The following is a 13,687-nucleotide window of genomic DNA, read 5'->3' as shown; positions in this document are numbered from 1 at the left end:
AAGAGGTAGGGAAAATAGAGCACTTTCAGGATAACGGAAAGATAACCGAGGAGAACATCAGTTGCTCTGTCAAAAATGTCTTCTACAAACGTAGAGGCCCAGTGTTTGTGATGACTGGGGGAAATTTTCCTTCCAACGAATACTGGATCCCAAGGAATTATGCCTGGATTAAATATGCTGAGAGACGGGGAACCATCTGCTTGTTTCTGGAACACAGGTTTTATGGAAAAAAGTCAACCAACAGGAAACTTGAGTTTTGCAAACCTCCCAGACCTCAGCAGCAGGCAAGCCGTGGCAAACATGATCAGGAATGTCTGTTGATCCTAAAGACTTTGGAGCGCGGGCTGAACTCTTCCTTCTGGTTTTCTGCAGGAGAGGCTGTCAACTGGTTGCTATCAAGTTGATGCCAACGGCCCCATTGGCTTTCCAAGGCCCTGATCTTTATGGAAGCTGTCAGGTCTCTTATCCACCACATGGCTGGTGGTTCAAAGTGTCATCCTTGCAATAAGCAGCTAGGCCACATACAGATAGCACACAAGGGATCGTTAGAGATTGTTGATGCTTATTGATATCTGTCTTCTTCCCTTTTACCTGGACTTGCAGCTGAGGCACATTACCAAGTGCCCTGCTACTCAATGCCATCATGTGAGTGAATCTAATAAGTGACATTTCTTGTCTTGGCCCCTGCATGACCCCTATTTTCTTTTCCTGTCAGCAAGCTGAATGCAGAGAATAAGGCAAAGAACTCGGGTTCCTGCTGTCTTGTGGTCGTGTAATCCTCTAGGTCAGTGGTTCTCAACCTTCCTCATGCCAATACCCTTTAATACAGTTCCTCATGTTGTGGTGACACCCCCCGACCATAAAATTATTTTCGTTGCTACTTCATAACTGTAATTTAGCTACTGTTATGAGTCATCATGTACATATCTGATGTGCAGGATGTTTTTTCATAGTTACAAATGGAACATAATTAAACATAGTGATTCATCACAAAACAATATATAATTATATATTGTGAAGTATTTATTTATAATAACAAATAAATGAAACGTTTTCTTGAAGCATGGTGTATTGTGGGTAACAGTCTTCATGCCGGGGATTCGTATGTGGGTATATCTGCATGTGTGCGGATCTGCCTGGAGATGGATAGAGGAGCCATGTCTTGGTTCCTAAGACCATTGGAAATATGTGTTTTCTGATGGTCTTAGGCAACTCCTGTAAAAGGGTCATTAAACCCCCAAAGGGATTGTGACCCACGGGTTGAGAACCTCTGTTTTAGAATCCCCCACCCTCCGCCAACACTGTAAATCTTTTTTTAAATCATTATATTGGGGGCTCATACAACTCTTATCACAATCTATACATCTATCCATTGTGTCAAGCACACTTGTACATTTGTTGCCATCATCATCATTCTTGTAACATTTGCTTTCTACTTGAGCACTTGGTATCATCTCTTCATTTTTCCCCTCCCTCCCAGCTCCCCCTTCCCTCATGAACCCTTGATAATTTATAAATTATTATTTTGTCACATTTTACACTGTTTGACGTCTCCCTTCACCCCCTTTTCTGTTGTCCATCCCCCAGGGAGGAGGTTATATGTAGAGGCTTATCATCAGTTCCCCCTTTCCTACCCACCCTCCCAGTATCACCACTCTCAGCACTGATCCTGAAGGAATCATCTGTCTTGGATTCCCTGTGTTTCTAGTTCCTATCTGTACCAGAGTACATCCTCTGTCCAGATTTGTTAGGTAGAATTAGGATCATGATAGTGGGAGTGGGATGGGGTAGTATGCATATAGGAACTAGATGAAAGTTATAGGTTTCATCATTGCTACATTGCACCCTGACTGGCTCATCTCTCCATGACCCTTCGGTAAGGGGATGTCCAATTGCCTGCAGATGGGTCTTGGGTTGCCAATCTGCACTCCCCCTCATTCACAATGATTTAATTTTTTGTTCTTTGATGCCTGATACCTGATCCCTTCGACATCTGGTGATGACACAAGCTGGTGTGGTTCTTCCATGTGGGCTTTGTTGCTTCTGAGCTAGATGGCTACTTGTTTACCTTCAAGCCTTTAAGACCCCAGACACTTTATCTTTTGATAGCCGGGCACCATCTGCTTTCTTCACCACATTTGCTTATGCACCCGCTTTAAGACTGTTAATCTTTAAAAGAACAGGCAGCCTTATATTTCTCCTGAGGAATGGCTGGTGGGGTTCAATGGTTGAACTTTCATTTAACATTTCAACACATAACTTACTATACACCAGGGTTCCTTGGGAATGTGTATCTAATTGTAAGTTAAAACGAGTTTTAGGATTGGTTCTGAGCTAGAGTTTTTACCTGTCTACCAGGTATTCTGGGCATGACTCATGAGGAGACTATACCAGGGTTGTTGGCTTAAATTAGATAATCGTACCACTATTTCTGGGGACCAACTCTGCCTCGGTAGGCACAGAACTAGGAATTAGGAAAGGATATAAAGATTAGCAGGACTGGTGTTTTTGTTTAGAGAACCAGCAGTCCAGGAGGATGGTTGAAGGGTGTACCAATGATTATAATGTGCCAACGAATCCTGATAGCACTGCTGGTTAAGCATTACACTACTAACCTCAAAGTCACTGGTTTAAACCGATCAGTCACCAGAGGGGTGTGTGTGTGTGTGGGGGGGGGATGAGGTTGTCTACTTCTATAAAGATTTTCAAAGCCTCAGAAACCTTATATAGTTATCAAGGATTTCATTTTGCTTGGATCTCTTGGAAGCAGCAGTCAAGAAATCAAATGATGAATTGTATTGAGCATATTTGTTGCAAAAGCCTTCTTATAGTGTTGAAGGGAAAGGATGTCACTTTGAGGACTAAGGTGGGCCTGACAGGTTGTGTTTTTTTAAATCATCTCATATCCATGTGAAAGTTGAACAATAAATAAGCAAGGCCTCAGAAGAATTGGTGTATTTGAAGTATGGTTTGGTAAAGAATATTGAAACACTGAGAACTGCCAAAAGAAAATCATAATTCTGTCCTGAAAGAAGTACAACCAGAATTCTCCTTAGAAGCGAAGATGGTGAGATTTTTTTTGTCACATTGACTTTAGATATGTTATCGGGAGAGATCAGTTCCTGGTAAAGGACATCATGCTTGGTTGAGGGTAAGCTAAATCAATGGAAGTTCCTCAACACGATGACTTGACACAGTGGCTGCAATAATGGGCTCTGACATAACAATGGTGGTGAGCAGGGTGTAGGACCAGGACCTGCTTTCTTCTGTTGTGCATAGAGTCGCTATGAGTCAGAATCATCAACAACAACAATAGCATGAGTAACATCCCTAATCTTTTTGCGCTAAAGGGAGGCATGTTATTGGAGTAGAAAAGGATTCTCTTCAAAGGTTTCTGTTGTTGGTTATTGTCAAGTCTAGTCTTACTTATCGCAACTACATGTGTGCAGCTTAAATCATTCCAAAGAACTTTCATAGTTGGGATACTTTGGAAACTGATCACAACCTCTCTCTCCCATTGCACCTCCCAGAGAAACGCAGAAAATGAAACAACCTAAAAAACACAACCAAATTCACTTCCAAGTATATTCTGACTCATAGTGACCCCTTGGTACAAGGGTTTCTGAAGCTGTAAATCTTTATGGGAACAAAAAGTCTCACCTTTCTCCTTGGAGCCTGCTTGTGGGTTTGAACCGCCAACCTTGTGGTTAGCTGCTCAATGCATAGCCCACTGCACCACCAGAGCACTTCAAAGTGAGTTCCAACCTTTAATCTTTCCTCTAGCAATCTAGAATACTGAACTCCTTGCACTACCCTGGCATTACTGTGCTTCATTGTGCTGTGCAATATTGCGTGTTTTACACATTGAAGGTTTGTGATAACCCCAGGACAAGCAATTCTATCGATGCCATTTCCACTCCCAATAGCATGTGCTCCCTTTCTGTCTCCATGTCACATTTTGGTCGTTCTCACGATATTTCAAACTTTTTCATAATGCAATAGCACACTTAATAGATTACAGTATGGCATAAGCATATACTTTATATGCACAGGGAAACAAAAACATCATGTAACACATTTTAATGTGATATTTGCTTTATTACGGTGGTCTGTGACTAAGCTGTTATGTCTCTGAGGTAAGTCTGGATACTTGTAATTCCTAATAAAGACCCCAAATTGGCCAATATATTTACAAACCGGATGACTCTGCTGAAAGTCAATTGGCCCTAGGATTAATGGGTGGGTTTGGTCTTGTCAGGGCAATATTTGGAGCGTTATAAACAGCTTCAGAAGATTAATTTATTCTCACAGTAAATAAGATTGCTGGGCTGCAGTATATGCTCAAGGCTGACTTTTTCATGGTAATTTTACTCAGTCAATGACCTCTTTTTCCTCTTTGTCAATTTTCTCTCCACCAAAGCATTACAGTATGCAGAAGAAAATTCAGGTAGGGAATAAAATATAAAGCTTGAGAATCTATAACACCATCAGGGATATCTTGAATTTAACTACGAATTAGGGTTGGCAAACTGAAACACTAATCAGACTTCCATTTAGCAATTTTTAATGTAGTGTGGACTTTAGCAATAAAGAGTTCTCATGGAGGATGATTCTTATTTGACGGCAAAGGGAACTTTTTTTTTAACACATGTAAATATATATAGACTGTTAGTTCCAGGCTATGAGCTTTGGGTTCACAGATGCATTAAAAGGATCTATCTAAAGTCTTATGGAAAATTCAGTTATTCAGATGTTAATTCATTAAGTGCTATAATAGATGATTTTCAAGTGGTTGTAGTGCCATTGAACCTCTGAGTCTTATCTGCATGATGCAGGGTCAGGGGAGAGTGCTCGAGGGAAAGACGGTTCAATTGCTTAGCGGAGTAGGATTTGCAGGTGGTATGTACTGGCACCAAGCTCCCCTTTTCTTTCTTTCTTTCTTTTTTTTTTTAAAGAAAGTATAAATGTGAGTATAATGCATATTTCTGTTTTTACATTGTAAAACATACCATTATTTTGTTGTTTGGGGTGTTCACACCTAGTCACCCATGTGACAGAGTGGGACTGTCCCCGAGAATTTTTTTTGGCTATATATAATCTTTACAGATGGAAGTCAGTCACTGGCTGGGTTTGAACCTCCAACCTTTAGGTTGCAGCTGAATGCCCAAATGTTGTAATACTGGGACTCTTGATAGAGAACATCACATTAATCAATTCAACATTTTTTCTGCAAGCAATTCAATAATACCAAATATGTCAATCATGTGTAATCATGACGAATTTCTATTGTTAAATTTAAAATCACCATCAACAAAAACTCGATGCTTTCTAAATGATTATTTTCCTCTTTGTCCAAACTCTTCACTCTTGCTTACTATTAAATTTAAGTAATCATAATTCTGTCCATTAAAGGTATTTCATGTTAGTGGAATCATACAGTATTGGTCTTCTTGTGATGGATTAATTCTACTCAGCATGTTTCCAAGGCTCTTTCATGTAATATCATGACCCTGGTAGCCTGTGGTCTCTTAAAAGATGCCATGGACTTTTGGTGCAGAGAATCAGAGAGCTTATTCAAGAGGTGACATCTACAAGACCAATGGGGTAGGGAAGGTTGTTAAACCTTTCTGAGGAAAAGGAACTTTCACAAATACTTCATCAACTCACATGTGATTATTTTCTCAACTCAGCCTGCTCCAATCAGTTCTCAAAATACAGAAGCAGGTTGGAAAGTTTCGGATGCTTATTAGTCCAGGGACATTGCCTTTTTGCAACTTATGACTTATAAAAGTTCAGCACAGTGCTCCGAATATCCTAAATCATCTAAGATTAACATATCAGTTAATTGGATTTGATACTGTTGGAGGCATGGGGATAGATATTCTAAACCAATTGGTGTGAATCAAGGACATAAAAAAAAGGCATTATGCAAATATTTGATTATTAAGATATTCTGCCTAGAGGGGAGAAAGTCAGATAATGGGAAATGAATGAAAATCCTGATTCCTGCATATTTTAACATTAAATTTCTTTAAGAGTAATATGTGGTCCCTTCGTCTTGGCCAGCACAAAGGAAGAACAGAACTATAAGGAAGCACTGACGCTCTGGAGGAGAACGCAAGGACGGGGTGTTGGGAGCACTAGTGAGGTAGGGGTGAGAAGAGAACATGAAAGCTCCAAGACTAATGAAGTGCACAGGTCCCAATTAGGAAGGATTTGGAGTAGGGAGCCCTAGTGGCGCAGTGGGGTCCATGTTGGGCTGCTACTTTGTAGTTCTACTCTTCTCTACAGTGTCACTATCAGCTGGGATAGACTCAGTGGCGGTGACTTTGGGTTTTATTTTTGCCCATAGTTCCCTGGGTGGTACAGTTTGTGTCCAATCACTAATCTAATGGTTGGTAGTTCAACTCCACCCAGGGAGACCTGGCAATCTGCTTCTTTAAATATCACAGCCCAGAAAATCCGATAGAGTAGTTCTCGGCTCTGCAGTGTAGAGTGTACTACAGAGTAGTGCTACAGAGTCGTTCTGCTCTACAGCACATAAGGTTGCAACGAGTCAGAGTCCACTCAACAGCCACAGGTTTGGCCTTCTGGTGGCATGTATCTGATGAAGCCATTCTAACATAGGTAATCATCTGTTCCTGGCTATCTAAGGAGAGTTATAACTTGGTTTAAACCTAATTAAGTCTACAAGGCACTTTTCTGTTATCATCACAGCCATTTGGGTGCGCTGGTTGGTGGCTTCCTGTGATCCCAGAATAAGAGATGGGGATGGATCTTTCTGAAGGACATTTCTTGCATGATGGAAAACAATTGGGATGACAGGCCATGGGTAACTTGTTGTATTTCCAAATAGAGATAATAATTGACAGAAGACTAGTGATGAAATTTTTGAACTACATGGAATTCAATCTGGGGTTAGTCCACTTGATTTGAAGAATATAGTGAGCATGTTTTTCTGCTTTACTGGGATCTTGATGGCTCCTAGGATGGGCTTGAGGTGATGGTAGTGGGCTTTTCATTTTTGTAAAGAATAGTTCAGAGGCAGTGGTGGTGGTGGTGTCTGTAGCTAAATGGTCTGGTTTTTAAAATTTCAGCCCCATCGATTACTAACTCTGTAAACTTGGGCAAGTTGTATAAAGTCAGCCTGAATTTTCTCAACTGTAAAATGAGGGTAATATTTAAAGCTACCTAATATAATTTTTGTGTAATTAGATGAGAAATTGCTTTTAAGACTTAGCTAGGTTTTGACACATGACAGTGAGTATTAGTGGACCATCATCATCATCTTTCTTACTATCTTCATCCTTAGAGATGATTGATGATAATGCATTTAGAGTTATCTATAACTTGTTAATTAGTTTATTATTTTCTGTCTGGAAGGAGATGCTTGCTGTTATACTACAGAGATCTACTTTTGGTTTTATTCTGGGCAAGGCTTTATAAAACTAAATTTAACCCAGAAGGCATCATTTGTCAGTTCAGAGTGATGTAAATAGAAAAAGACTGTGACAATTATACAACCAATAAAATTAAGATGTGAAAATACCTGGAAATGATGGACCCAAACTGGCTAGGCTATTGTGGTAGTTACATAATCTGGTGTCAGTATGAGAGGATTAAGAGTGTAGGCATGGAGTTTAGCCTGAAAATAAGATATAGCCAATGAAGCCTCTGTGTGGGCATGGCCTTCTCTTGAGGTTTCTGGGATTTCCTGTATTCTTGATTGGAGTTGGGATACACGCTAACTCTCTGTGAGATGCTCTACTGACAAGACACATGATGCTACACTGATATAACCTGTGCCTCAGAGCTGGAGAAGTCATGTGGAGACCCCTGCCAGCACTGAGATGCTTATAATGCCACTGGATCCACAAGATGTGGGCTAATATCAGACTTAAGGACTTGATCTGGACTGGGCTGAGATGTGTTCTCACTATTCAATTGTTCTTGTATATAAAGCTCTCTTATATGCATATAAGTGTTTGTATGCATAAGTGTTTCTTATATGCATAAGTGTTTATGAATTTGTTTCTCTAGTCTACCCAGACTAACACAGTTATATTGGGCTGAAATTAATGTATAAATTTGTACTCCAGTTGAAGGTTGCACACACACACACACAAATTCAATCACACAACTACCGAATTGGAGAGACCTGGCTGAACAGACATTTGTGTGAAAAGCCTTAATATTGAGCCTCACGTTCTGACCTGAGGCTGTACTTAGAGGGTTAATATTGCCTTAACCAAACTAAACCACGCCAAACCAAATCAAACTGAACCAGCTGTAATCCAATCGATTTGGGCTCATGGAGACTTCATATGTTTCAAAGTTGGATGGTGCCATATGGCATCTCCCATTACTGATCTTTTGGAATAGATCACCAGGCTTCTTGTTGTGTCAGCTTGAACCTCCAACTTTTGGATCAGCAGCCATCTTTAAGACTATGAGTACCTCCTTAAAGACCAAACCCATTTCCTACTCAGGATTGACAGACTCATCACCACGGAGTTCATGCTGACTCATAGTGACCCTTTAGGACCAGATAAAACTGCTCCTGTGAGCTTCTAAGACTGCTATTTTTTCATGGCAGTCAAAAACTCAGTCTTTCTCCTGATTCCTATTCAAAGTGACCCTGTACACCAGGATGTTTCCCAGGCTGTCAATCTTTATGGAAGCAGACTGGCACATTTACTCCTATGGAGCAACTGGTGGGTTTGAACAGTCAACTTTTTACCTAGCATCCAAATGCTTTAAGCAACTCACTGCCATCAAGTGACCCAATAGCGACCACCTGTGTGTTTCTTAGACTGTGAGTGCTTACAGGAATAGAAAGCCCAGTTCTTTCTCCCATGGAACTGCTGCTGGTGGTTTCAAACTGCTGACCGTGTGGATCACAGCCCAACTCACAACCACCACACCACTAGGGCTCCTTAGGTTGTGTTACAATGCAGTGTTCAGATCCAGGGAAGTAACAGCCCTACTGTTAACAACATCAGTTCACCCACACTTGAAGTGTTGTGTAGTCATTTTCCAATCTTTTAAGTGAAGATTTGGGCTTCTTTTTTAAGCACAAATAAGAGAAATCAGGAGGACCAATCTGTTAATCATTCTATGGTTGAGACACTATGGTTTATGTTTCAATCATATAAAACATTCTTTATTCTATTTTTAATAGAGACTACTGCTCACTTTGTGTTTAAATTAAAATAATTTTTTTCTGCTTAAGAAGGCTGAGGTAAGTGTTTGTAATTTTAAAAAGCAATGGGCTTTGTTTCTTAGTGATCAGGTACTTGGAATTGACTTGATAGCAATGAGTTGGGATTTTTTTAGAATAGTTTTAGGCTTACAGAAAAATTAAGAAATTGCAGTTTCATATATTCCTTTTTCCAATACCCACAGTTTTCCCTGATACTTGTAGCTAACATTTATGTGGTACCTTTGTTATTATTGACCACCAAATACATTGTTAGTAACTAAAGCCCATAATTTGCATTAGGGTGCTCTTGTGTTTTACCATTCTGTGGCTTTTGAGAAATGCATAATTCATATGTATCAAATCATTATTAAAGTATTATACAAAATACATTCGCTACTCCAGAAATACCCTGTGCTCCAGCTAGTCATCATTTGTCTTGCTCTCCAAATTCCTAGCAACTGCCCGTCTTTTAAAATAGGGTTGCCTTTTGTTATATAGTTGGAATCATACAGTATGAAGATTACTGGCTGATCTGCCAAGTTTCTCTTTGAACTTCTAATTCTCATCTTAAGCTATCGCTCCTTTGTTCTCTCCCTGCCCCCTCTCCCTCTCAATACTCCATAATCTCCCCCCCCCCCCCGCACCGGCTGCCATGCATGCCTCCTCCCACTTCCAACACTGGGGTTCTTTAGCCCCTAATTTGATGTCTTTCAGAATCCCCATCCTCTCGATCTTCTCTAGTTAGGTTTTTTTCCTAATAATTTCACCTTGGAGTTTCTTAGCTAGTAATGCCATATAATATTATACTTTTCAGATTATAAATTTGCATAAAAACAGTGACATACTGTGATTGAATCAAAAGGGGATTATGAGAAATTATGGTAGGCTGGTGTAGGGGAGACGACTTTTGTAGCTACCATATCATCATGGCAGGTGGTGTCTAGTGACTATAGCAGATAAGCAGACTAGGTATGAGTGTCTGCAGTGTTTCCCTTTGGGCGGGGATCTAGACAGGAAAATTTGCATTACTGATATTGACTCTGCGTTTCTCCTTAAACCAGGAAGCCCTGTAATCATTTAGACTTGTACCATTTAGTTGGGCATCTTCTGGAGGCAATGGCTGGACCTCGCCACTCAGCCTAGTGATGGTGAGAATCTCAGGCCATGCTGGATAGGAGGAGGAAGAGTGTTGGGCAAGCGAAACTTCTCTTTTAATTGTTGGGAGCCATTGAATCAGGTACTTCAGGTGCAACTCATATGAGTTACAGAGAGATTATTATTCTCTGCCATTGTCACTACTTAATGAGTGCATGGGCATGTGGCCTCATAGCTAATGTTTTTTTTTTAAAAAAATAAACCCCAAACCAAACTCACTGCCATTGAGTTGATGCTAGTTTATATTGACCTTATAGAACAGGGTAGGATGGTCCCTGTGGGTTTCCAAGACTGTAACTATTTATAGGAGTAGAAAGTCTCATCTTTCTCCCTCAGAGTGGCTGGTGTTTCGAACAGCTGACCTTTTGGGTTGCAGCCCAACACATAACTACTAGCCACTAAAGCTCCTTATGAGTCTTTTATAGTGAGGTGGAATTTCACTATCATTGTTATTCCAGAGCTCACACCTGCATCCTGGAGAGATGTTCTGTGGTACTTTTGGTCAGAGATAAGGTAGGTTATATCATTGCTAGTAATTCATACAGAAGATGTTCATGATTTAATTGGAAGCAGTTTCAATCATGGTACCAACGCAGTTGTAATTACGTTCATTGCTGCAGGACCACACGTAGCATGACCATTATTTTCAAGCATTCACCTATGTATTTCCCCAGTTTTATGCATCATAACGCTTCAGGGAAGGAATCCACAGAAAGAATAAATAGAAGGCAAAAGAAAAGAGGGTAATTTCTTGCTCTTGAGTATCAAAGTACACGTTTTCGACCTCAGGCAGAGGCAATAGTGAAAGAATATCAGGAGAGGGCATGTGCACCTTTGTGCTCCCTCAAGGGGGCTTACAGCAAGATGTGAAACATTAATGACTATGAAACAAATAACTTAGTTTGGCCTTTCATCTCTGGTTCCTGAAAGATAGCGCTTGGGAGTTTTGAGTGAACAAGTTGTCTTTGTTATCTAAAAACACCAACAACACCTGTGAACAGGGCTCCACTCCTGGTTATTTAAGCTGAGCAAGGGGAAATCCAAACACCCCTTGCCGGAGTTGATTCTGACTCTTAGTGACAGCACACAGGGTTCTTGAGCCGGTAAATCTTTACTACGGCAGACAACCTCTTTTTTTTCATCTGCAGGGTCATTGGTGAGTTTGAACCTTCGATCTTGCAATTGGCAGCTCCATTCCTAACACACAGAACAACCAGGGCTCCTCTAAGAGAGGAAGGTGTGATTTAGTCAACTATGTGCGTTTCATGTTTCAATTGATCACGATGATGCAGTCAGGCCTCCAGGATGATTACCCACTGAAACCAATACAAAGCTTTGGATATGAAAGTTCTTTAAAACTTGGCAACAACAACTGCTCCTGATGTTCCAGGGGCTAAAAGACCCCCATTTCCATTATAGGGGCCCCTTTACTAAGTCTTCCACAGGAGGAAGACAAGACAAAGACAAATCATTTCCATGGAGGAGACTATCAACTTGAGGTTATCATGAAGCCCTGAGAACAGTATCCCTTCTTCTGGGTACTCTGCTCTGTGACCTAGAAAATCTCTCACCCAACTCTTCCATCTTGTGCAGCACTTTATCCAGGATCCTTTACAGAGAACAAGCCAACGTCCTCCCAGCTTCAGCTGGGTCTGAGGGTCCAATGGTGGGAAAGATAAGGAACTGCTCTCAATGTGGGGATCACCTGGCATTTTGACCAGTAGAACCCATGCTGCTCTTTGGCTGCAAAGAGAACAAAATCCCCTTTTCTTTCTTGTGCATAGCATTTAATCTTGCCTGATGGCATCTAAATAATTTAAAATTCTTTATGTAACATGCTGGCATTAAATGAACTAATATTTGATATATTTGAAATATACCTACCTTTATTGAAATGAAATATCAATTCAAGTCTATTAAATAATGCGTTCATTTGTTCTCCATTTTAAGAAACTATTATAAGTGATATTGGATAAGAGCAAAGTTTAAAGAATTTGTTAATGATAAATTTATATCATATAGTCAAAAGTTTTATTTCTCTGACTGAAGTTTAATAGCATTTTTTGAAGAAGAAGAGCCTTAAGTTTTTTAAAGAAAAGGTTTACTATTAAATTGGTATAAACAAAGAATTAGGTTTCTTGCCATTGAAATAACAAACTTTTCTTTGATTGTGGGCTTAAAGGTTCAGTTCATCCTTTGGATAACCTGGTATACAGGGCCAGGGTCAGTTAGGCTCACCACGCCACATGGTCTTGAAAAGGGTGATGCTCAGTCATTATATCTTGGCTTTAAAAAAATTTTCTGACAGTTGAAAACTTCATGGAAAGCCAGAGGGAAGGATTTTGAACTTGTACCCCCCCCCCAAAAAAAAAATCTAACCTGAGAACAATTAGCTCTTATAATGTGATCCTGCATGATACTTAAACCTCATGTGATGATCACTGAAGATATGGGTGCTACAGAAAAACGTGGTGAAGAAACTGATGGTGCCCGGCTATCAGAGATAACAGCTCATGGGGTCTTAAGCCTTGTCTTATAAGTAAGTGGCCATCCAAAGAAGGGGTTGGCTGGTCCTGGTAGAAAGAGTGCTCCAGTCTGGGTGTGGTCAATGGATTTTTAATAAAATCCATAATAAGAGGAAGGGGGTGTATTAGATCTCAGATTCTGAGGTCTGAGTTTATGGGGAGCTACAGTTACAGTGAAAGCCCCAAATCAATCTTTTTGAGTCTCACATGGATTGGGTCTTCATGAAATTCTTTCTGAACCATGACTACCAGGGTAGATAGCCTCTATTTCAAGCACAGTGTGGTAGAGAATGGATTTCCACCATTCCCATAGCCAGTACAGGGAGGGGCAATAGTTCTGATAAATCTCCCTCATAAATTTGAGAAACCAGGGAAGTATAGCTTTCCAATAGGAAAAAAAGTCTGTTTTAAGTTTCGTTAACAGGAAAGAAGTTTGTTTTAAGAACTAAGACATGCAGATGGAGGAAAAGTTATTTATTTATTTTTGTCCTTCCCACTTTGGCCTGCTAGATTGCCAGAACTGCCTTCCAGTCATTACCACGAAGTGTACACTAAGGACATTGGGAAAGCCAAAATATTTGGTGGCGTGAGCTGTCGGCCTTGTAATGAATGTTCTTGGGCAGACAAACCATCCATGCAGTGTCAATCTGTTTCCCTACCCTCTTTTCTTTACGTCTTGTCAGTTTGTGAGAACTTCCCCTCAGGACAAACCTTTAGTGTTATTGTTGTAGGGTTTTCTGAAACAACAGACCCAGTTGAACCTGAGGAGGCTTAACTGCAGAATGGAATCAAGTAAAGGGGATCC

The sequence above is a fragment of the Tenrec ecaudatus genome, chromosome 16 (assembly GCF_050624435.1).
Source record: "Tenrec ecaudatus isolate mTenEca1 chromosome 16, mTenEca1.hap1, whole genome shotgun sequence".
Lineage (NCBI taxonomy): Eukaryota > Metazoa > Chordata > Mammalia > Afrosoricida > Tenrecidae > Tenrec > Tenrec ecaudatus.
This window is presented reverse-complemented; position numbering follows the sequence as displayed.